This window comes from Sminthopsis crassicaudata, chromosome 1 (genome assembly GCF_048593235.1).
Source record: "Sminthopsis crassicaudata isolate SCR6 chromosome 1, ASM4859323v1, whole genome shotgun sequence".
Lineage (NCBI taxonomy): Eukaryota > Metazoa > Chordata > Mammalia > Dasyuromorphia > Dasyuridae > Sminthopsis > Sminthopsis crassicaudata.
Window position 1 is genome coordinate 379,135,405 of NC_133617.1, and position 21,807 is coordinate 379,157,211.

The window sequence follows — 21,807 nt, forward strand, 5'->3', positions numbered from 1 at the left end:
GGGTCAAGGCTTGTTCCTGACATGCATTGGATGAGTGATCTTGAGAAAATTACTTAATTGCTCAGTGTTCCAAGCAACTCTAAAAACTCAAAATTACAAACCATTTCAGATCTACACTGTCTTTACTTATGGGGAGCTCTATACAATAATATTATTGGATCACTCCCTTACCCCCAAAAGAAGGTACAAATACTGAACTTTGTACATAAATGGATGCTAATAGCATTCAAGATAACTATAATCTGTACTTTACCTACTTTTGCATCATTATCCTCAAATATTGTGACTTGGAAAAAAGTTTAAAAGCATTTTGGAGGGGGCTATATAGAGTAATAAACATAGCACTGGTATCAGCAGAATTGTGCTATGACACAGAAGGAAACTAAAACAGAAACTAAAGATTGAGAGAATCTTGCTGTTTTTCATCTTCATTTCATCCACAGTTAGCCCCAGTATTAGCCCTGTAGACTTTACTGAGTTGTTAAGAAAATTTATGTTACAGTAGGTATAAGCTAGTATTTTTTGTCACACACACATGTCACCAATAGAAAAGTACTAAGCTTAAGGGCTTTGCTGTTTCTGAAGAAAGATTGGGGGAAATCATGATTTATAGGATTTATTTTCAAAGTTTCAGATTTCTCTTCATCTAAAAAGTCATCTTTCATTTGAGTTTGATATATTTTCTTCAGGTTATGCACAAAGAATGCAACAAAGATCTCTCTAGTACTCTTTATCAAGCAGAATTTGCCAACAGTCATCTTTAGGACATTAGGGAGATTCTCAAATTAGGGATCTCAGGTTTTTTTTTTTATTTCAGTGAATCAGAAAAAAGCCTTTACACAACCACCAACCTTATTTAACAGATCAGCAATAATTTGCAGTGGTTGATGGAACCTAAAATCAGATCTTCCTAAGTTCTCCATCACTTTGTTTCTCAGTGAATTCCATTTTTATAACAATATATGTGATTTCTTCAGAGAACCATTGTCATTGATCTTAAGAGACAGAATATTTCTTTCTATTATATGGAAAACATTGACTCTTTTGATTACATAGGCAACAGAAAGACAATGTTCCTGCCCATGTAGAAGGGGAACCACAGGATGTCTTTTCTCAGAAACAGGTCTTATGTTCAGAATTTTAGGTGATCTGTATTGTGCAAAATCCACTTATATCAGGAAAGCTCAAGAATAATTTCCCAAGGGACTGTTTCTGATGCCTGAGACAAGACCAGCATATACAGCATAAAGCCTGATCTGTTTTCAGGAAACACTTACTTCTTATGCAGGGGAGCTGGTAGAACAGGTGCTAAGCCTGAAGTTGGAAAGACTTGAGTTCAAATGTGGCTTCAGGCATTTATTAATAGTGTGACCCTGGAATAATTAATATTAGTTTCTTTATCTGTAAAATGTGGATAATAATATTATCTATCTACCAGAGTTCTCATAAGGATGAAATGAGATAATAACTAAAACACCTAGCATAGTACCTTGCACATCGTAATTATTATGTCAACATTAGATATTATTATTATTTCTCTTGAAAAGTATCTTTCACTATTGAGACAGAATCATAGTGTTTATTTATTCTTTGAACATTTCAAGCACACATGTTGCAATTCTAGTTCTTTTCTAATTATCTCATAGCTTTTTTTCAATTAAAATTTTATCTTAAGTGCCTAAAAATATGTCAACATTTTTCTCTGAATCAAAATCCATTAGTGATGTAATTTTATCCTTGAACAAAATTGAAGAGAGTGTACTTGTGGGTCAGCTAGGAAACTTATTTATCCCTCAAAAGTAAATAGATTCCAAGGATATTATCATGGCATTTGTTTTAGGTGTGCAATTTCCACAAAGTTCTGATGATTTTAAAAAATATGGTCCTATGATAGACGTCTTAAAGTTGGGAGACCAGTTGAGTCAACTCCTTCATTTTAGCGGAGAAAAATTGAGTCATGAAGTAACTTTCCAAGCTGACATTTGTAATAAGTGTTAGTAGTAAGATTTAAACTCCTGCTGTCTGACTGGAGAGCCCATATTCTTACTACTATGCCACACTATCTGGATGAACTATTCAAACCAAATTGTAGAGAATCTCAGGTCATTCTTTGATTAATGTTGCAAAGCCTTCATAATCTCTTACTAAAATCAGAATCATTTTGTAGATAAGTTTAAGAACTAGTTCCCTAGATGGACTAAGAGGTATAAGTAAGAGAAATACATGGGGTGTTCAGGAAGGACTATCTCTGGTGTGAGGGCTTGCTAAACTCTTGTCAGCGCTATTCATCTATCTTTGGTGTCCACGTGGATGGCCTCCTAATAAATTCTGAATACCTCATCTGGCATTTATAACATTTCACCATTGGATCCTAATTTACCAACTGTCCGTCTAGGACTTTACCATCCCCCCTTCCCATACCTATCTCTCAGTATCCTACAAGTGTACCCTGTATTTCACTTCCCCAACAGGGGAATTTCCATTACTCTTGCCATTGATTAAGAAGTTTTCCTTCCTCTAAATCCAATATACTCTTCAAGACTAGGCCCATCTCACTGAATCCTTTCTTTACTACCCCAATCCACAGTGACTTTTTGCCTCTGAATACTAGTACTTTCTATACTAGTATTTATGTTAAGTATATGTTTTAAGTTATTTTTTCACATGTCAACATCTCATTTTTTCCAATTCTACTATAAACTTCTAGTAAGTAGAATCTGGGCCTTTTACATATTTGTATCCTCCATAGTACCAAGTATGGTGTCCTGAACATGGTTTTTGTACCTTTTGAATGATATAAAGCTTAGGGCAAATGTTTAACAAATGGCTGTCTGGGGAGAAAATGAATGCATGACACACTTTTAAGTTTAATCTGCATTACTTCTATTACTTTGTAAGTCTTGACTATCAGCAAAACCTTAAATCGTACTCTTAAGTTGTAGCATTAACTAATTTCTGAGGTAAGTGCTTGTCCTGGATATTTAACAACCAACCCTCCTTCAAGCAGGTTCCAATTCCCTTCTGTATAAATTCCTCATTTATGTACAAAGTTTGGTATTTGGTCTTTTTTTTTTTTTTTTTGATCAAACTGTGATTTCACTGATATAAGGAACTTATAGTGAGGAAATTCCCTCAATCAGTTTAGATCAGTATCTGTTCTGCTGCTTAAAGTCTTCTATTACTGTTGAATCATTTCAGTCATATTTGATTTCTTGTGACTCTATTTGGTATTTTATTGGCAAAGACACTGCAGGGGTTTGACATTTCCTTCACAAGCTCATTTTACAGATGAGAAAACAAAGGCAAACAGGTTTAAATGACTTGCCCTGAGTCACAGCTAATAAAAGTCTGAGGCCAGATTTGAATCCAGAAGATGAGTCTTCCTCATTCTAAGGCCAGTCACTTTATCTATTGTGCACTCTAGTGCCTTTCTTAAGGTCTTAGAACATGATTTCTTAGCCTTTTTGTGTATGTGTCATGGATCTCTTTGGTAATCTGGGGAAGTCTATGATCCCCTTTTCAGAATGATGGTTTTCAGTGCATAAAATTAAATACATAGAAGTACAAAAGAAACCAATTATATTGAGATATAGTTATGAAAAAAAAATGAAGTTCTTTGTCAAGAACCCCTGCCTCAGAGAATTTCTTGGAGCAATGGGAGCATAAATGACTTGCCCAGAGTTATTCAGCAATGTATCAGAGTTGAAAGGTGAGCCTAGGTCAATCATCTACCAGCCAGGCTGCCTCTCACATATTTTATATGCTAGTAATTATTAGCTGGTTGATTGATTTTCTTATTGGATTCTCGTAGGTTTACTTTTCAACCAGTATTCACCACGTCTCTTTTACTTGTTATCACAATATCCAACAAAAGGAAGGTTTTGGGGAATAAACATTAATACACTATTATCCTTTCACAATACTAAGCACCTTTTAAAAATATTATCTCATTTGATCCTTTCAAGAATCCTGGGAGGTAGTGATATTATTTCCCCCATTTTATAGCTGAGCAAACTGAGGCAAAGAAGTTGTGACTTGGCCAGAGCCACAGTCACATGCCTAATAGGTGCCTAAGCCTGCATTTGAACTCAGGCTTTCCTGACTCCAGGCTCAGAACTATCCCCTGGGACAGCAGACACCTAGAATACAGAGACTTTAAATATTTAATACACAAAATGAAAAAGGAGGTTGAATCAGTGAAATGTCACTTGAATTGCATTTGAAGTGGGTTCAAGCATTCTGATTTTAAATAAGTCATTTAAGTTCTTTGAATCTTTTCCCTCAGCTATAAAATGGAAAAAAAAAATGATACTTGCATGATGTAGTACTACTACAGGAGCATTATTTTGAGAGAATAAATATCAGGCTTTGTAATTGTAAAGTGCTATATAAATACATTAAGAATATTATCATCACCTATTAGGTGGCACAATGATGAAGATCAAGGAGCTTGGAATTATTAGCAAGAGCCCAGTTCAAATTTCATCTGAGACACCAATTGTGAGATCCTAAGTAATTCACTTAGTAAAAATAAGTAAAATAATCATAATAGCACCTATCTTGCAGGGCTATTGTCAAGAGCAAAAGAGATAATATATTTTTGTAAAATACTTAGCATAGTACCTAGCACATAGCAAACACTCTGTAAGTGTAAACTATTATGATGATGATGATGTCTAAATTCAGTATTTTTTTCCTATTTTTCGTTATATTCCAATATCTAAAAACAAAAACAAATAGTGTTGTCAGAGACACCTGCCTCTGGTGACTGTATATGACACTGAACCATTCACTAAATCTTTTTTCTCCTTGGTTTACTTCTCTATAAAATGAAGGGGTTACACTAGATGAACTGTCACGTCCCTTTTATATCTAAGCCTACAATCCTCTGCAATAAATCTGAATCTCTTCTCAAGTCCCTCGCTGGTAACCCCATTTTCATAGCTCTCCATATGAAAATCAACTTAAAGCCAAAAAACCTCTTTCCCCCCGACATTTGCAGGCTGTTTGCAGGTCGTCTCCCTCTTCAAAACACAGCATGCTAGGATAAGGAATAACGATGCACACCTATCAAATCCCGGGGATCACGCCGGCTAATAGAGCTTTCATTCATCAGCCAGTCTGAAAAGTGTACTCTTTGCTGGAGAGGGCACTAGGACCCCCCAGATTCCTGGAAGCCACGGACTTGGCAAGGAGTCAGAAGCAGTAAGCTGCGGGCGCTGTTACACAAGGCTGAGAGGAAGCGCAGCAGCGGCGGCGGCAGCAGAAGCAGCAGCAGCTGCTGCGGTGCTGGTGACAGCATCAGCATCAACATCAGCATCAACAGCATCACAGCAGTAGCAGCAGCAGCAAAGGCTGGAGCATCTGGCTGTCCTCGGTCACTGCCAGTGGAAAGGTATTTACTTACTCTTTAGCACTCAGGTTCGTAGTCTAAAAATTCCCTTCAGTGCTGGCTGAAAACTGATGCTCTGGAACGCTGGGTCTCTCACTGATGGGGTTCGTACCCGTATTTTGTTTTATGTTTCAACAGCTGATGGAAGCAACAGTGTCATAAAGAGATGGGCTAGTTATCTCCCAGCTGCCGAAATCGGGAGACATTTGGGGCTGTAAGTACAGAGTTCGCAGATCTCTGTAGAGCTATTTTTTTAATCGGCTGTGTACATTGCTCTATTACATCTTCTCCTTTCGCGTTGAGAGCAAAAGGTTTAACATGTCATCTGCCTTTTATTTTTCTTCATCTGTACACAGAGAAAATTTAGACTCTTAGGGGAAAAAAAAAACAAAAAAAAAAAAACAAATCAAACCCAGCAACCCTAATTACAGGCCTGAAACTAACACTTTAAAGCAGCTGGGGTTGGCTTATGCAGTCTGTGGTCTTAGAAGTTGAATTTGCGGTGACTTTTGCTTCCTTCAGTACTAAAGAGGAAGATTTTTGGCTCGGTTGCTGCAGGCTGCATTGGGCTGCCTTTTGCTTTCTCGGTTCTGTTTTCCAAGCTTCAGGGGTGGCTTTCTCTCTCTCTAATCTTTTCAATGGTGCAGAGTAAGAAGGTGTATTTACATTTTCTTTATTCCAACCCAAACGTCCTTATCTATTACCAATATAATTACTTCACTGGCCCAAGATGATTAAATAACACCTTGCTCCCTTCAAGTGGAAAGCATAGGAAGACAGTCATAGTTTGCTTTCTGTTGTACTGTATACTACCTGTATACACCCAATGTTTCATTTAAAGCAGTTTAAAAGGTTAATAAAAATTAAATAATAGTCTGCACTCTGTCACTGTTTGGTGGTAGTGATTATGGGTGGTGTTATATACAGCTCACCTATTTTTTTTTAAATAGCAAAAATAAAAATAATATCTACCAACGAAAAGATTTAGGGAAATCTTACAAGGATAATTTAAAATTCTTCTACATTACTTACCTAAATTGATATAAATAAGCTAAAGAAGTTAAGTTTTCAGTAGGACCTTAGAGTAAATGTCAATATATTCCTGAACATATTTTAATGACTCCAGCTCTGTCACTTATTCTCTTTGTAACCATAGGCTAATCATTTCCCTTGCCTAGGCTTCAGTTTCTCCATCTGTAAAAATCAAGAAGTTGGACTAGATAACATCTAAAGTCCCTTTAGCTTCAAATCTAGGAACACATGATTTTGATTTCAAATGTTTTGTGCTATATCTAAGCACAGTAAGTTAGTACACATTTGTGAATTAATAAAATGGGAGAGCCCTAAACTAAGAGTCAGAAGACCCACTCTCTAATTTGGACTAGCTACTTTATAACTGTAGGATCTTTAATAAATCATCTTCATATAGCCTCTTTGTGCCTCAGTTTCATAATTTGTTAGAAAATGGAAATAAGAATAATTGTGGGCACTTAGCTGACACAGAGGATAGAGCACCTATCCTGGAGTTGGAAAGATCTGAATTCAAATACAACCTCAAACACTTGACACTTACTAGATGTGTGACTCTAGGTGAGTCACTTAACCCTGATTGCCTCACCAAAATAATAATAGTAATACCTGCTTTCTTCTCAGGATCAAATGAAATCATGACTGACATAGGACTTTATAACTTAAAAAGCCCTGAACAAAATAATGTGTAAAGAATTATTGCAGAATCAAGGAATCTTAGCTTTAGAAAGAAACTTAAAGGTCATCTTCTATAACCTCCTTCCCATTCAGCAAACCTGTTCTATATGATCCTATTGCTACTATTATTACTTACCTTGATGAGTTGATGATTTTGCGACTGTTTCTAGCCATCCCTTTCTATCATTTGTGTCTGTAAAGTAACATTCAGGAAAGAAAACACCAAAAGCAAGTATAAAAATGGCATTTGCATAACAATTTGTGATTTATAAAGTGTCTTCATGAGTATTATGAAGTCTTTATTAACAGTAGACCTAGTATGTCATATTATCTCCACTCTAGAGGTGAAGGAGGCTAGGCTGAAAGTGATATCATGTGATATTAATTGTCCAAGGTCACATGGCCAGTAAATAACAGAGTAGACTCTTGAATCCAGGTCTTCTGCCTCCAGCATTCTTTCCACTAAATCTCACTGTTCTTTAAGTAAGAGCTTGATTCTTTAAATCATAAATGATTTTTTATTTTATTTATTTATTTATTTATTTATTTGCTGAGACAAATGGGGTTAAGTGACTTGCCCAGGGTCACACAGAGACCCTGTGATAAGTGTCTGAGACTAGATTTGAATTCAGGTCCTCCTGACTTGAGGGCTGATGCTCTATCCACTATGCCACCTAGCTGCCCCGATAAATAATTAAAAAAAAATTCTTACCAAGCATAACAGTTCTTAGCCCTTGTTACAATTCATTCATTGCTTGCTAGATATTGAGTCAGGAGGACATGAATTCAAATTCAGACACTTAAGTAGTTATGTGACCAAGGGAAAGTTCCTTGACCTTAGTTTCATAGTTTGTAAATGGGAAATAGTTAGATTTATGAGTTTTAATGAAATTAATTTGCAAAATTTAAAATAGTATATTAGTGTCAGGCAATATTAAAAAGGTCAAATGTACATAGTGAAGATAATAACCCTAGTCCCTATTGGAGATCACCTTTAGTATTACAGATCAATCAATAATCATTTATTAAGCACCTACTATATGCTAGATATGTGATAGATGCTAGGAGCAACAAACAAAAGAATAACATCTCTAAGCTTTACACACATGTATGCTTGTACCATAAACAAATGAATCATAGCTTAGTATATTAGGGCCAGGGCACATGTCTCCTCCAAATGCCCAGAGAATGATGCAATTAAACTTACTACTAGGTGGCATTGTACTGTCAAGAGTGTTGGTCCTGGAGTCAGAAAGACTAATCCTTCTCAATTCAAATCTGATCTTAGACACTTACCGTTTAAGTAACTGAGAAGTCATTTAACCCTGTTTGCCTCAGTTTCTTCATTTGTAAAATGAGCTGGAAAAGGATATGTCAAACCTCTCCAATATCTTTGCCAAGAAAATCTTACATGGATTCATGAAAAGTTGGATGTAACTAAAAAATATCTCTACAACAACAAACTTAGTCTATCTAAAAACAATCATGTGGTTTATTCTTTGAATTTAGTAGACTTGATAACTTAGAGATAATAATAATAATTAAACCCCAACAAATTATATATTTGAAATAAAAGGCAATGTAGCATAATGGAGAAAAAGTTGGCCTCTGCTCCAACAATACCTGAGTTTGAGTCTTGCATTTGATACATACTAGTAATGTCACTCTGGAGAAATCTCTTTCTAAGACTACACATGGTAGAAAAGGTATTGACTTTGTTAGAAGTACCTCACTGGGACCTCCTACAGCAATGAAATCACAATTTCAGTCTCCATCCCGGTATCCTGAAAAGGCATTTCTTACACTGCCACTATGGAGTACTAAGCCAAAAGAATAATTCAATTCGACTAACATCTATTAATTATCTCTTATATGACATTTACTGGGTAAACAATAGGTATCCAAAGATGAACAGGCTGTAGCCCTCAAACTTACAATTGCATACAAAATCATATATAAAATATATTATGATCAGCAGGCAGGAAAGGACCAAAATGTTGTGGGAAATTCAAGAAGGGCAAGGTCACTTAGAGCTAAAGAGATCAGAGGGAGATTCAGAGAGGAAGGCCTGAGTTGATCCTTTCAGGGAAGATAAGGACAATATTCACGAAGACCCAGAAGACAAGGCAAGGAAGGTTGGGATGACAAATAGTCCTTATGTTAGTGTGAAAGAATATTTGAAAAAATAATTATAAGGTAAGACTGGAAAGGTAATTTAGTTCTAGATGTAGAGGACATTTAATAGCAGGTGAATGAATGAGTTTACATTTTATGTGGTAAGCACTAGGGAGCCATTAAGTGTTTGTGGTTTGTTTATGTCTGTCAACATAATTGGGTCATGGTCAGATTTATGCACTGGGCACATTACTGTGGTAGTAGTATAAAAAGATTAGAAAGGGGTATGTCTAAAGTAAAGGAGGCTAGGAAAGAAGAAATAAGGGTCTAAACTAGACTGGTATTAGGGGGAGTATAAAAGAGAAAATTCAGAAGTTATGCAGAGGAAGAATTAACAGAACTTGGCCACTAAATAAGTAATGCTGAGTGAAGATAGAAAAACAACAAAAATAACAATGCATATTAAATGCTTTAATATTATGAAGCACTATATATGTGTATATCTATATATGCATATATATTATATATATGTATGTATATACATGCATTTTAAATAATCTCATTTGTTGCTACCAACCATCTTGGGAGGTAAAGACTATTATTATCTTCATTTTATAATAAGGCACTGTGGCTTGTTCTGATTAAATGACTTGTCCAAGGTGACAGTGTCTGAGGCTCAAATTTTCAACTCTGATTCTGGTATTTTATTTATCATGCTGCCAGCTGCCCAGAAAGGATAATAAGTTTTTCAAGGGTGGCTGACTGAATGGTGGTACCATTGATAAAAATGGGGACATTCTGTTTTGGAGTGAATATGGTTGATTCCATGTGGACATATTGTATTTCAAAAGATGGAAGGGCATCTAGACAATTTACCATTTTTATATCCTGTTCCATTAAATTCTTTGCATAATTACATATAATGAATTTGAAAGGAATGAAAATGGGCACTCTTGGAAACTAAGAGCCTCTCACCTCTGAGAAGAGAGAATAAGAGCATCATTTCTAGCTCTTCCAAAATGGTCTTTTTAGAGGGATTCCCTCACCTAGGCTAACAGGATTAAGATAAGTGAACTAATCTTGTTATCTGGATATCAAAAACTCAACCCATGTGGTCTAAATAACTTTCCCCTCTTATTTAGGTCATTCATAGTTATGTGCCACTGGATAGATGGGAAAATTTTTCAGTGTGAACTGGTGAACTCAGATTCAGAGTTTATGCATATTCTGAGAACTTCAGCCTGAATTCCATCATTCTTAGAATTAACATTTTAGTTCAGCCAGGTTTTAGAATGTCTCTCATGTTAAAAAGTATATGATGAAATATAAGCAGTTACACATATTTAATTTCTTAGACAATTTGCTTTTCTTTTCTTTATTGTATCTGCCATGAAAATCCAGAGCGATTATTTTTATCCTGCTCTGACAAGGACAGCTTAGTATAGGGCCAAGAACACTTGCCCTAATGTTTTTCCTAGATATTTATTGAGAAGGAAAGGGAATCAGTATTTATAGAATGGCTACTATGTGTCAAGCACTGTGCTATGTGTTTTAATAAGTATCATCTCATTCAATCCCCACAATAACTCTGCAAGGCAGATAGTATTATTATCCCTATTTTTATATTTGAGGATGGTGTTGGTAGACTGAATTGTTCTATCAATTCAAGTTTAACAACTGGAGAATTGAAATAGCCTGGATTGGGCTGGACCAAATCTTAGAATTCTTAATTCTTTTCAATCACTAGCCAAGTTACCTTAGAGAAGTCATTTTTTTCCTAACCAAAGGAGTTTTTTTTGGGGGGGTATCAGAAAAATGAGAAGTAGAGAGGTGATTAGAGAACAGGGAATAGAAGAGAAAGGAAGGAGACAGGGAAGAGGACAGAGAAGGAAAGAACTATTCAATATCTAACTAAGACAGGGGACTCAAACTTTTTTTTGCATCATGGAAAACTTCAGTAGTGTCATAATGTTTATCAGCTGTTTCTTAGAATAATGTTTAAGACAGCTAGGTAGTTCAGGGAGCAGATAGATCACAGAATCTGATGTTCAGATGTAGCTTCAGTCATTTAACATCTCTCTGCCACAGTTTTCTAGTCTGTAAAGTGGAAATGACACTTACCTCCAGGGGTTGTTGTATATAGCATTATGTAAATAATATTATATAGCACTATATAAATGCTAACTTTTGTTATTATCATCATTATTATTAAATGTATAAAACAAAATACAAATGATGGGATGAAGCCACTTCAGCAAAAGACCATGTCCCTGGTAGCAACTGAGTATCGAAATGAGCCCCAGTGAGGAACAAGCTAACACTAGAATTATCTTGTATAAACAGGGCTATCCTGTACTGATGCCCACTGTTATCTTATACACTTTGGAAGTTAAACTATAGATGTCAACTCTCAACTATATACAATATAGTATAAACAGGAAAGAAAAGCCTACCAGCTGATTTATTGATTAGCATAGTTATCATACCTTGCTTACGATCTTTTCTCATAAAAGATCCTACCTTTCCTGTTGCTAATCATGAATTCATTAGAAATTTTGCCTGCCTTATGGCATTATAATAAAGCATTGCCCCTTGACTTGGAGATGGTTTGAACCTATGAATTTATTCTAGATGGTTCTCCAACCTTTGTGACTTGTCATACCTCATCATGACTTATTAGACTTCTTCATAAAAACTTACAAAAGAAAACAGTTATATCAAAATACAATTATCAAAATATTGGGAAAAAATCATGAACTCTCAAAGAATCTCTGTTCTAATATCATTTTCAGTCCTCAATTTTACTCTAATTACTTTTGTGAATAGCTAATTAATTATCATTATATTTTATGATAAAATTATATTTATTATAACCCTGTGGCATTTGCATTTTACTAAGGTAAAAAAATTAAAATTTAAGGAAAAGGGGGGCAGCTAGGTGGCACAGTGGATAGAGCACCAGCCTTGAATTCAGGAGGACCTGAGTTCAAATCTGATTTTAGACATTTAACACTTACTAGCTGTGTGACCCTGGGCAAGTCACTTAACCCCAGCCTTAGGGGGGAAAAAAATTAAGGAAAATAATTTTCTCCAAATTATGCCCAAAGAATATATTATATTTTCTGAGAGAATAATGTAATCCTTTATCATTATAATCTGTTAAAGTGATGAATAAAATATTACCTCGGACCTTCTGAATATGTCTACAAATTCAGGCAAAACAACTTTATAGAACTATTTTGATTCTGGAATGTTTTCTTTCTTCTCTCCACCATTGCTGCCTCTCAAAAAACCTAATATTCCTTCTAGTCTCATCTCCAGTATAATCAATCCCCTTTGTGAAGTCTTTTCTGATTCTTGTCACAATTCCTCCCCAAGTTAGTAATGCTCTATACCTTCTGAAATTATTTGACCTGAACTTAATTATTTAAACTGTTTCTCCCTCCTCCAAGATAAATATAATGACCTTAAAGCAGAGATTAAGCACCAGTTACTGCAAGGCTTTGTACTAAAATACAGCTGATACAAAAAAGAGTCAAAAGATCATCTGTGTCCTCAAGGAACTCTCAATCTAATAAGGGAGAAAACAAACAAATAGATAGAAAATAGCACATAGTATGACTAGGAAATAACAAAGAGAAGGCATCAGAATTAAGAGGTTGGGAAAGAATTCCTGCAGAAAATGGGATTTTAGTTGGGATTTGAAGGAAGCTAGGGAACCAAGAGGAAGAGATGAGGAAGGAGAGAATTTTAATTATGGAGAACAGGAAAAAATGTCCAGAACTGTGAGATAGATTGTTCTATTCATAGAACAGCCAGAAGATCATTTTCACTGGACTGAAGAGGATATGGTGGAGAATGAGGTATAAGAGGACTGAAAAGATAGGGGAAAAGGGGAGAGTGTAATGAAGGGATATGGATGTCCAACAAAAGATTTTGCATTGATCTTGGAGAGAGCCATAGGATTTTTGGGAATTAGGAAGGTGGACATGGTCAGAACTTTGTTTTGGGGTGGAAATAACTTTGGCAACTGAATAAAGGATGTTCTGAAGTAGGGAGAGGCTTGAAGCAGGCAAATTCACCATCAGGTTATTACACTAATTCAGGAATGAAATGATCAGGACCTCAATAAGGATGGAGACAGTTTCTTTTCTTTTTTTTTAAATTTTAATTTTTATTTTATTTTATAATTATAACATTTTTTGACAGTACATATGCATGGGTAATTTTTTACAACATTATCCCTTGCACTTACTTCTATTCAGATTTTTTCCCTTCCTCCCCCAACCCCCTCCCCCAGATGGCAAGCAGTCTTATATATGTTAAATATATTACAGTATATTCTAGATACAATATATGTGTGTAGAACCAAATTTTTGTTGCACAGGAAGAATTGGATTCAGAAGGTAAAAATAACAGTTTACATTCATTTCCCAGTGTTCCTTTTCTGGATGTAGCTGGTTCTGTCCATCATTAATCAATTGGAATTGGATTAGCTCTTCTCTATGTTGAAGAAATCCATTTCCATCAGCATACATCCTCGTACAGTATCATTGTTGAAGTGTATAATGATCTTCTGGTTCTGCTCGTTTCACTCAGCATCAGTTGATGTAAGTCTCTCCAAGCCTCTCTGTATTTCTCCTGTTGGTCATTTCTTATAGAACAATAATATTCCATAACATTCATATACCATAGTTTACCCAACCATTCTCCAATTGATGGACATCCATTCATCTTCCAGCTTCTAGCCACTATGAAAAGGGCTGCCACAAACATTTTGGCACATACAGGTCCCTTTCCCTTCTTTAGTAGTTCCTTGGGGTATAAGCCCAGTAGTAGTATGGCTGAGTCAAAGGGTATGCACATTTTGATAACTTTTTGGGCATAATTCCAGATTGCTCTCCAGAATGGTTAGATTCTTTCACAACTCCACCAACAATGCATCAGTGTCCCAGTTTTCCCACAGCCCCTCCAACATTCATCGTTATTTGTTCCTGTCATCTTAGCCAATTTGACAGGTGTGTAATGATACCTCAGAGTTGTCTTAATTTGCATTTCTCTAATCAATAGTAATTTGGAACACTCTTTCATATGAGTGCAAATAGTTTTAATTTCATCATCTGAAAATTGTCTGTTCATATCCTTTGACCATTTATCAATTGGAGAATGGCTTGATTTCTTATAAATTAAAGTCAATTCTCTGTATATTTTGGAGATGAGGCCTTTATCAGAACCTTTAACTGTAAAAATGTTTTCCCAATTTGTTACTTCCCTTCTAATCTTGTTTGCATTAGTTTTGTTTGTGCAGAAACTTTTTAATTTGGTGTAATCAAAATGTTCTATTTTGTGATCAATAATGGTCTCTAGTTCTCCCTTGGACACAAACTCCTTCCTCCTCCACAAGTCTGAGAGGTAAACCATCCCATGTTCCTCCAATTTATTTATGATTTCGTTCTTTATGCCTAAATCTTGGACCCATTTTGATCTAATCTTAGTATGTGGTGTTAAATGTGGGTCCATGCCTAGTTTCTGCCATACTAATTTCCAGTTTTCCCAGCAGTTTTTGTCATATAATGAATTCTTATGCCAAAATTTGGGATTTTTGGGTTTGTCAAAGATTAGATTGCTATTTTTATTCACTATCTTGCCCTGTGAACCTAACCTATGCCACTGATCAACTAGTCTATTTCTTAGCCAATACCAAATGGTTTTGGTGACTGTTGCTTTATAATATAGCTTTAAATCAGGTACACTTAGACCACCTTCCTCTGACTTTTTTTTCATTAGTTCCCTTGCAATTCTCGACCTTTTATTCTTCCATATGAATTTTGTTGTTATTTTTTCTAGGTCATTAAAATAGTTTCTTGGGAGTCTGATTGGTATAGCACTAAATAAATAGATTAGTTTGGGGAGTATTGTCATCTTTATTATATTCGCTCGGCCTATCCAAGAGCACTGAATGTCTTTCCAATTATTTAAATCTGACTTTATTTTTGTGGCAAGTGTTTTGTAATTTTGCTCATATAATTCCTGACTCTCCTTTGGTAGACATATTCCCAAATATTTTATACTATCGACTGTTATTTTGAATGGAATTTCTCTTTGTATCTCTTGCTGTTGGATTGTGTTGGTAATGTATAAACATCCTGAGGATTTATGTGGATTTATTTTGTATCCTGCGACTTTGCTAAAATTCTGAATTATTTCTAATAGCTTTTTAGCAGAGTCTTTGGGGTTCTCTAAGTATACCATCATGTCATCTGCGAAAAGTGACAATTTGATTTCTTCATTTCCTACTCTAATTCCTTGAATCTCTTTCTCGGCTCTTATTGCCGAGGCTAGAGTTTCTAGTACTATATTGAATAGTAATGGTGATAGTGGGCAACCTTGTTTCACTCCTGATCTTACAGGGAAAGGTTCTAGTTTATCACCATTACATATGATGTTTACTGAGGGTTTTAAATATATGCTCCTTATTATTTTAAGGAAGGATGGAGACAGTTTCAAGGAAAGAAGTGGTTGTATTGGAGAGATGTTGCAAAGGTGAAATAGACTTCCACAACAGATTGGGTATGGGTGGGGTAGAGTGAGAAAGCGTGAGAAGAAAAGGGTCACTGTGAACCTGAGGGACTCAAAAGAATGAAATTACTTGTCTTTGACAAAAAATAGAAAGGTGGGGGAAGTGTTTAGGAGGAAAGAGGAGTTCAATTTGGGACATGATGAGTTTAAGATGTTCTTAGACATTTGATTAGAAATGTCAGAAAGGCAATTGAAAAATATAAGACTGGTGGTCGGCAGAAAGGTTAGGATTAGCTAACTAGATTCAATAATCATCAGCATAGTGGTTGTAATTAAATTCATGGAGCCTGATGAGATCACCAAGTGAAGTGGTATAGAGAAGAAAAGAAGGCTCCTGACAGATCCCTGTGGCACACCTACTGTGAGAGGATGTGATCTGGATAAGGATGAAATAAAAGGGACTGACAGTCATGTAGGTTGGAGAAGAATGGTATCTAGAAAATCTAGAGAGACCAGTAGCAACTACTCATTAATCATATCCACACATCATTTCATCATTTCAGTCCCCTTAGAGAATTCAGCCACACTTGATGACTTGAATTCGTTGAAAACAGCCACATGCTCTCTTATTGTCTTATTTTGCTTGGCAATTCCAAGTTAACCACTTCTGTCCAATTCCTTTTTATCCATACTTTCTTTCTTGATGTCACTTTTTTTTAACTTTCTATTTTCCTCTTGAAGCATTTCTACTGTTCTTACCAAGAATAATTCATCCTCTCTGGTAACTGGGGAAAATAAATAAACCTTTTTGCCTCACCAAACAAGGAGACTGACCCATATTTTGTACCTGTCTAGAACTGGGGAAGTAATGGGGTTAGGAAAAATACAAATATGGAGCAATCTCATTGAGTTGCTAGGATATTCCCCTCACTATTCAGACTTGCTGGATTTCTACAATTTTTTTTTTTACTTTTTGATCTAGCCAAGTTTTGTTAAATGGCAGGCAAACTCTTGTTTGAACTTTTCCCAGTCCTTTTAAAAATTGTCTGTATTTGTTTTCTCAGATGTTTTTGATGTAAAATTAAGAGATTCTTGCTGACATTCTGTCATCTGCCAAGTCTTCTAAAAAATCCACTTTCCAGATATTTTTCTACTTCCATTATGATAATAAATAGCAAGTATACATATGCATATATATGTATATATATTACTGTGATGTTTAGAAAATACTTTACATTTATTGTTCCTGTGAGATAGGTGTTATTATCATCTCCATTTTACAGATAAAGAAACTGAGGCTGATAAGAGTTAAGTGCCTTGTGCAGAATTTCACTGCTGGTAAATGGCTAAGGTCAGATTTGAATTCAGCTATTATTGATTCCAAGTCCAGAATTCTATTCACTATGCCACCAAGGTAACCTTTCCTTTAGCTTTCCTTCTTTCACTTGCTGGCAGACACTGCTGATTATATCTTGCCTCTTCTGGGCCACCATCTTTGTCAATGCATTTAAAACTAAATTTTTTTTCTTCCCAAACTAGCTTCCTCTTGCAATGTCTCTATCAGTGACAGCATCCTTTCAAGTTAACTCTACTTGAAACTTTAATCATTCTCTCTTTTGCTGCCACATAAAAAGACTTGTCAATTCTTTCACTATGTTCACCTCTTTCTTTCTCTTCTCAGTGTCATTACTTAAGGTCCTTATCACTTCCAGACTAGCTTATTATTTGAATATACTAACTAGATTACTTGCCTCTCATCAATGCATCATGCACACCATTACCAGGTTAAACTTCCTAAAACACTATTTTTTTCAGATTAATTCTATGCTTAAAAAGTAATACAAAACAAAAAAACTACAATAATAGCATAAATAACCTCCAACTGCCTTAAAAATTACATCCATGTAAGATACAATCTTACTCCATGTAACCTTTTCAACCTCTTTGTTTTTGATATTATCAACATTGTGCTTCTAGATCATTCCATTTATATATTTATGGTTATGATATTGAAAAGACAACTCTTTAAAATATCCCAATTTTTCATATCAAAATTAGGTTTTGAAAATACTTGCTCAATTAAATCACATTTTTGCTGTATTTAAAATTTTTCAGTAGTGTTTTATTTTTCCAAATACATGTAAAATTAATTTTTAACATTCATTTTTGTAAGACTTTGTGCTCCAAATTTTTCTCTTTCCCTCCCTCAAGACAACAAATAGTGTGATATATGTTAAATATGTACAATTCTAAACATATTTCCATATTTGTCATGTTGTGCAAAGGAAATCAGATTAACAGGGAAAAACATAAGAAAAGAAGGAAACAAACAAATAAAAAAGGTGAAAATATTATGTTTCAGTCCACATTCATTCTCCATAGTTCTATCTCTGGATGCTGATGGCATTTTTTATCCAAGTCTATTAGAATTGTCTTGAATAATAGCTTTATTGAGAAGAGCCAAGTCCACCATAATTGATCATCACATAATCTTGTTGTTATTTACAATGTTCTCTTGTATCTGCTCAATTCACTCAACATCAGTTTGTATAAGTCTTTCCAGGCTTTTCTGAAATCCCCTTGCTCATCATTTCTTATAGAACAATAATATTTCATTTCATTCATGTACCATAACTGATTTAGCCATTCCACACCAGATAGATATCAATTTCTTGCCAGTACAAAAATGGTTCTACAAACATTTTTGCATATGTGGATCCTTTTCCCTTTTTTTATGATCTCTTTGGGATACAGGCCCAGGAGAGACACTGCTGGATCAAAGGGTATGCACAGTTTGATAACTTTTTGAATATAGTCCCAAATCGCTTTCCAGAATGGCTGGATGTATTCACAATTCCACCAACAATTGTATTAGCAAATCAGTTTTCCCACATCCCCTCCAACATTTATCATTATCTTTTCCTGTCATCTTAGTCAATCTGAGAGCTGTGGTACCTTAGAGATGTCTTAATCTGCATGAAATCATATTTCTTAACTGAATAATAAAACAGAGTCTTGAACCCTTGACTCCACTTAGTTTCATTCTCATTTTTTCCTAAAATACATTTTATGCTGTCCTGTATACTTTTTATTATGCCTGGAATGCTTTTAAAAATTTCTTTCTACCCATCTATTGTCTTATATTTTTCAAGACCTATTTGTAATCTTTCTTCCTATTAAGACTTGCCAGATTACACCAGTCCATAAAGTCATATATCCTTTCTCTGTACTCCCATAACATATAATATTTCTATCAATGATTCAGTAATAAATCAAAGTTTTGTGACAGCTTGGGCATTGTTTTATACAATTATTTATCTCTTGTATTTATTTTTTAACACAACTAGATCATAAGCTTCTTCATATCAGGAATCTAATTTCATAGTCTTCAACACAATGTCTTTCAAATTGTAGAAGTATAGCATTTATTTGTTGATTGCCTAATTGACTGCCCTTTCAAATAGTATTCTATAAGACAAAGCAAAATTACATGTTTAAAGGGATGAATGATGATACTAATAGCACCGATTCAGATCATCCATCAGAACATGCAATAACTCTTCCAAAAAGCAATTTTCTACTTGGGTCTGGGATTCTGGAGTTCTCTTCCATTTCCTTCAACATTTGTGACTTTTTGACACTTTAGAGATTAAGTAGTTTAATTCATCTACAGAAAGAGATAGCAGAAATCAATTTATCTGTTCATCCTTTCTCTCCATTTCCTCTGATTCTCCCTAAAGTGAAATTATGCATAAGACGTTTTGGTGGGTGAGCTTTAGAGACAAAAGGCTGTTAAGATTTGATTTTTCCTTAATCATATGATCCGATTATTATTATTATTTTTTAAATCTCCATTCCTCAGTTAGAATTAACAAAGGCAAGGAGCTATGAGAAATACAGGAGACAATGAAATCACAATGAGAAAAAAAGAGAAAAGTCTCATTTTAAGGTATTATTTCATTTGAATACATGTGTAACAAGCCATTAAAAATATTGTATTCGAGTGTTGTTTGAAGTATGCAGATTTAAAAATATAAATAAAAATTTAGTAATAATAAACTGAAAATATAAATTGAAGTATACAGTAAAGATTTTTTTTAAGAGCTAGGAGGTAGCTTCTCAGCTTAGTCTAGTTTCTAAAATTCTTTATATTCACAAAGAAAGCTTAGTAAGCTTACTCTAAACTTTGATGACCCCAAATTATAAAACTACATTTTTTCTCCCTTTCTCCTTCTTCATCTTTTTATTCTCTTCTTTTCTCTCTTTCTTCTTTTCTCTTCCCCCATTCTTTCTGCACATACATACACATATATAAACACAAATCAGTATTTGACTTTTATCATGTGAAATTCTAGAATCTTCTTATTTTTATCCTTCCTTATATCCCATTTTCCCCATAAGAGAAATCTGGAGCCAGCATGAGACCACTCAGTAGAAGGAGACTACTTATAAGCAACTCAAAGAAAAATTCCTTGATGGAAGCTGACACATTGTTCAATTCTTTGTCCACTGTAGCTCATGCACTGAAGCTAACTTTAGCAAAATCAATAGGATTTTTTTTTAAAGAGAGATTGCATCTATGACTCCAAGGTCTGTGCTGGTTATGCTATGGTTTAAAACAATTTATCTTTATATCTACTTGAAATTAATAATTGTTTGTAGAATGAAAGGATGAATATTTTCTCAAACGAATGCTGCCAATGGCCAATTTTTAGTCTTGAATTTCAAAAAATATGTTTTTATTAGTGTCACTAATTTCTGTTTCTATAAATTACATCTGCTATTCATTTATCAAGCATTTATTAACATTCTACTAGTTTATAGGTACTGCGATAGATGCTAGGGATGTAAAATCAATAACAAAATATTCCCTGCCCTCAAGAAGTTTACATGTACTAATGATTTTTTTTGCATTTTTGCCAGCAAATTGAATCCTGAAAATATTTTCCAAAATGCAGTTATCCCAAAAAAATAACATTCATTGGTCCTAAATAATAGTATATATATTTTGCAATCTTATCCCATCATTTTTGTGATAGGTATCCATACTTTCTTCTCTTATTCCTATCATATTTGATGAAAAGAATATAAGCATTATGCCACAAACACTTCCAAAAGTTCTACAGTTTCTCAAATTTCCATGAATACAATGCAGAGTCAATCCCCCCCCCAAAAAAAGATTGTATGATAGGAGAGGCAAAACAATTATTTTGATTAAGCTCCCTATTTTCAACTAGGTTTGATGTGATCATTTTTAAACCCTGGGAATCTAACTCCATTTGTATTTTCATGCCTGAAAAGTACACACGACCATCCTTGAAATTGTTATATGGTACACTAACTTTATATAAGATATTCTTATTGTACATATATAGGATATATGATAGAAATTTATGTTAACAAGTACAACTAAGTAGTGCAGTGGATAGAGTACTAGATCTGGAGTAGAAAAGACCTGAGTTCACATTTGGCCTCAAGCACTTCCCAACTGTGTAACCCTGGTAAGTCACTTAACTCTGCCTCAGTTTCCTTATCTGTAAAATGAACTAGAAAAGGAAAAGGCAAACCACTCCAGAATTTTTGCCAGGAAAACCCCAAATGGGGTCATAAAGTGTTTGGCATGACTGGAAATGATTGAACAACAACTTTTGTAATACCACTTTTCAAAAATAAAATGAATTCTTTCAACAGAAAATGTTGTTTTTTTTTTCAAAAAAAAAGGAAAAAGTGATTCTGCTTTCTGAATTGATAATATAAATCTTATAACACTCATGTGAATGGTGACTTTCAGCTCTTTTGTCAAATAGCTACATTAAAGAGCAATTGTCCAGTAATCATTTAAGAAAGGCTTCTCTACTTTAATTGGAATTCTTTAGTTGCTTTTGCTATAGATAGATTGCCTTGAATTTTGTTTTAAATATGAGCAGTTCCCTTTTAATACTTTTTTGTCAATAATACCTCATCTAGAAAAATCTTTCTTTGAATATGCTAATTGTCTTTCTTATTATTTCATTATTGGACCCAATCAGCAGTGTCCTTCAAAAGATGAAAGACTTCCAAAATTACTTGTTTTA

General features: G+C 34.6%; 1 protein-coding gene across 3 annotated transcripts in view; it reads left to right on the forward strand.

Annotated features, from left to right (window-relative positions):
• The first annotated feature begins 5,302 nt into the window (after window positions 1-5,302).
• The window catches only part of RAB27B (RAB27B, member RAS oncogene family), a 205,445-nt gene continuing 188,940 nt past the window's right edge, over window positions 5,303-21,807 (forward strand). Inside the window, exons 1-2 of one of the 3 annotated variants that reach the window (XM_074279402.1) lie at window positions 5,303-5,395; window positions 5,531-5,606. The gene's annotated coding sequence lies outside the window, so the exon portion shown is untranslated. Of the gene's footprint in view, window positions 5,422-5,530; window positions 5,607-21,807 lie in introns of all 3 variants that reach the window. The other 2 variants (XM_074279405.1, XM_074279401.1) reach the window with 2 other exon arrangements.